The sequence below is a fragment of the Dioscorea cayenensis genome, chromosome 9 (genome assembly GCF_009730915.1).
Source record: "Dioscorea cayenensis subsp. rotundata cultivar TDr96_F1 chromosome 9, TDr96_F1_v2_PseudoChromosome.rev07_lg8_w22 25.fasta, whole genome shotgun sequence".
NCBI classification, from domain to species: Eukaryota; Viridiplantae; Streptophyta; class Magnoliopsida; order Dioscoreales; family Dioscoreaceae; genus Dioscorea; species Dioscorea cayenensis.
Window position 1 is genome coordinate 18,015,566 of NC_052479.1, and position 4,449 is coordinate 18,020,014.

Consider the following 4,449-nt stretch of genomic DNA (forward strand, 5'->3'; position numbering starts at 1 on the left):
ACAACCAGTAGTACCATCTTGTGCTAGAAACTAAAGTGATGAAAGTATATGTGAACCAATACATATGTCCCATTTATTGTTCCTTCCCAAATTTGATTTCTCAAATGCCAGCCATTGAATACCATACGAAGAAAATATTTGAATGGGCTAGAGAATATAAATTTGGAGACTTCTCAAGGGTAAATATACCATCTGAGGAATTGATGGTACTTTCTACAAGTCCCCACTGGCTCTCCCAAAGGACTAGATGACATAGCCAAGTAGAATCTTGACAACATGATGCAAGACCAACTCTTAACCTTTACTTTTTATTTTAAAGTCTATGTAAAAACCATGGGAGCATTTGGTTTCCTCCCCTTGGTTTTGTGTTACTTTTACTATTATTGTACTTTATACTGTAATAAAACCATGGGAGTCACTGGTATAAGACCCTAGGTTTTGTGTAGTTGTTTTTTCTTTAAGTCATGTCTAGGTCTTTTCTTATAAAAGGAAATTCCATCTCCTTCTCTATATAAGGAGGCTTACTCCTTAGTTTAAATCATCGAAGTTTGAAATAACAATCAAGTTTCTCTGAAAGCTCTTCCCTTTACTTTTTAACCTCTTAGTTCGTTCGACTCCGGGCCTTAACAACTTGAAAAGCATCCCCCCTTATAGTGTATGCTTAATTGCTTACACAACTGTATTAGCATAGCATTATGCTATGATCATTCACTCATTCATTCATTTTGTATACTTTCTGAAAATGGGATTTTGGAAAACTCTTGTTATGCTAAATTAGTCTATAAGTGTGCTATGTTCTAACCAAGCCAATAGAGGTCAATATTGATCATGTCGATATTATCTATGTAATTAAGACTATAGTTTCATATCACACCACAGACGAAACAAGCTTTGAATTTTTTTACTCCGACCACCGAGGTAAAATAAATAGATTATGTTATTTCTGACTCAAGTCATCGAAGTAAACAAATGGGTTCTCATAGTTCTGACTCGAGTACCGTTAGGTTGAAACAAATGATCGTAGTAAATTTGAAACACTTAAATGTTGGAAAACTAATTTGCTTTGTTTCTGTATTTTACTAAATATTTATAAATGTCAAAATTAACTTTTCTTGATATTTTGATCTTGATATTCAGATTTTTTTCCCCCACATATATATACCTTGTACAAGTTTTAACAAAATAATATATAGAAAAATCTCTAAACTCTGTTAATTCGTATTTTGTTTTTGGTGGATTACTTTTTGAAGCTCATCAAGTTGTTGATTATTTTTTCCAAATCAGGAGTAAGTCCTTGCAATGGTTAGCTTAGTCGAATTGTCCAATAGCACGTATTCCTTTTGGGTGTGGGTGTTTTTAGCACTTGTTATTGTTGTCGTTTGTTTATATACTAAACCCTGACTTGTATCAAACCTTAAGCTCCTAGTTGTCAAAACTGTGGTTTGCTAAATGTATGTTCTGTATATTGTGTTTTCTACTCTTTTTAGGTGGTGAGACCTTATATGTCCACTGGATATCAGCCGAGTGGGTGGACAGCTTTTTGTCTGTGTTTGGCGTTCGCCACCCCGATTTCAAGGCGTGACATATACTTAATAGTAACGTTTGATATAAATGGATATTTATTTGTATGTTGTTTTTTTTTATAAACAAAAAACCCTTCAATACCTTATATATATATATATATATACTTTTGTATAAAAAGCATTCTATGTGGAAAAAAGGCGGCCAAAGATTATACTATTCATTTATTTATTTATTTATTGAAAGAAACCCCCTTCAATACTCTTAAATTTGTCAAAACATCATGCTAAATGTATAACATAGCCCAAAATTCATTATATACTTACATGTTTTAAACTTATAATATTTTACATAGATTAATTTTTAATTTCAATTATCAATAATCAGATTATATTATTTTTCCGTTATGCATACCATAGAAGCACTACTTTTAACTCATTACCTAAAATGCATAAACCAATGTATTTTATAGTGTCATTATACATCTACACTTTCTAGATTATATACTTAAATAAGTATTGCATAAGTTTTAGTTAAACCCTTACTATTACAAATTATCTAATAGTCAATTCCAGACAAATAAATGAATGCGCATTGCATGAGACAAGCATCAGTGAGTATACATTGATATACATTCAAAAAGAAAAAAATTTATATGTTAACAATTATTATAAAAATAAGTGTTGTAGGGGTGCATATACAAACTAAGCCCCAAACTTTCTTTTCTTTGGTTGCGAGTAGGTCCAATTTAGGGGGAAATCACTCCCAAAGATAAAACTCCATATTTGTTAGAAAACTATAGATTAACAAATCATTACATACACAAAAAAGCAAGACCAAAAACCAAAACTTGCTTCTCTCTCTCCCCTTTTTTTTTTGTTAACTTATTACACATGAAACATATGACCACAGACGCTGCCTACCTAAATTTTTAAATATACTGATCTTGTAACCATATGTCAAAGATGGCAATAAAGGATTCATGCAATTCATCTTTGAAATGTTAATTTAGTCATAAAGGGGAAATAATGGTTACATAACAATAGACATCATAGATCCAAGAGCTAGACAAGGCATCTGAGATCTTAATTTTCCCAAATCAATTATGACATACTTAGAAGCACCTAGCGTCTATCTAGGATATTTAATTATAGCAACAGTAAATAATAAGTAAGAATTTTAGGGGACAAGTAAAAGAGGTGTGATCACCATTCACAGAATATCAACAAAACTTTAGTATAGAAAGAAAGAAATAGACTAACAAGATTACCATGATAGACAAATGTCATCTTCCAGTGCATTCATTCCATAAGAAATTGCAGCCAACTGGCCACTTTCTAAGTTGACTGCTTGTGACTTTCAATGCTAACGAAGCAATGCCTAAAAATGCAGTATTTCTACTTAAAAGCTAACTGATATTTAGAATTTTTAGTTGAAAATCCAACACTGGGAAATTAGAAGCAATTATTACTTATAGCAAATCAATATTAAATGATTAGGATTGTCGTTTCCTCTCCTGTTTTCCTCCAAAGAGAGAGAGTGTTTCTTCTTCCTTGTTGTTCTGTCTCCCTTGCGATGGCAAGCGGGGGTCAACCTCCATCTCCTTCCTTACTAAGTAAGACCTGGGCGGATGTTGCGGCCGCGGCACAACGAAAACCTTCGTCTCCGCTAGTGGAAGGCCCTGTGCTTAGAAAACTGAAATCTAATACATCAAAGTTCATCCGGGTGGATCATGACACTCTATCCAGGGTAAGGATGAGGTTCCAGATGGCACTCTATGGGAAGTTCTTCGGGAAATCTCCTTCGTTTGAGCAAGTAAAGGTGATCCTAAGTGAAAAATGGGCAGATATTGGTATCTTTCATATCTCTGATTTGCCGAATGGTTACCTATAGATTCGGTGTGACAACCAAGAAGCAATGAATCATCTGATATTTGAGGGTCCGTGGGCGGTTAACGGCATCATTTTGCAGTTGGCTCCTTGGCAACCGTATTTCAAACCGGCTTTCACGAAACTCTCCACGATGGCCATATGGGTTCACCTCCCCGTCGAGTTCTACCACGGGGAGTTACTTGAAACTATAGCTGCTTTATTTGGTCGTCTGCTTAAAATTGATGATGTTACTTCTTCATTGTCCAGGTCTAAATACGCTAGAATATGCATTGAAATCGACCTTGCTAAGCCTCTGAAGCAAGGTTTATGGATTGGTGATGAAGAACACCGCGTCTTCGTTGTTGTGCTCTACGAGCGACTGCCGACCTTTTGCTACAAATGTGGGCTAGTCGGCCATGGGTTCAATAATTGCAACCGCTGGAGCTCTGGAGGTCTGGAGCACCCCTCTCCACCTCATTGCATTGGTCTGAATGGTCGGCAATAGAAGGACGTCAGGGAGGAGCCTGACTCCATGAGTGAGGGTATGGAGGCAAGTTTGGATCCCAGGCCGGTGAACACCTCAGAAAGCATTGAGACTTCAGAGGAGCTTTCAAAATCAGACTATGGGCCTTGGATGTTGGTATCAAGGAGATGAGGTTACGGCGGAGGTCATGGAGGGGCCGGTGGTCTCAAGGGTCTAGGATCACATGCGGTGCATGCGAACTCACGTGACCTCGGCTCCCCTCTTTCTAACATCTCGAAACCCAGGTCTACTGCTGTATGTGTGAAGCGTGATGGAAGCTCGTTAAGAGGCAGGGGCGGTTTGGTCTCGTCTAGGGCCCATGTCTCTAAGGAAATTAATGCTGAAACGACCCCTTCTCCAGAAAAGGATTCTATTCCTCTATCCCAAGAAACAAACTTTGACCTTGTGCCCTCTTTGGTCTCTGAGCCAGAGATAGGCATGTTTCCTGATGTTTGTCTTGTACCGACTTCCAAGGGTTCCCAAGTCCCAAGGGTCCAGCGCCTCCTAACACATCTACTAAGCCTTTCTCTCCTG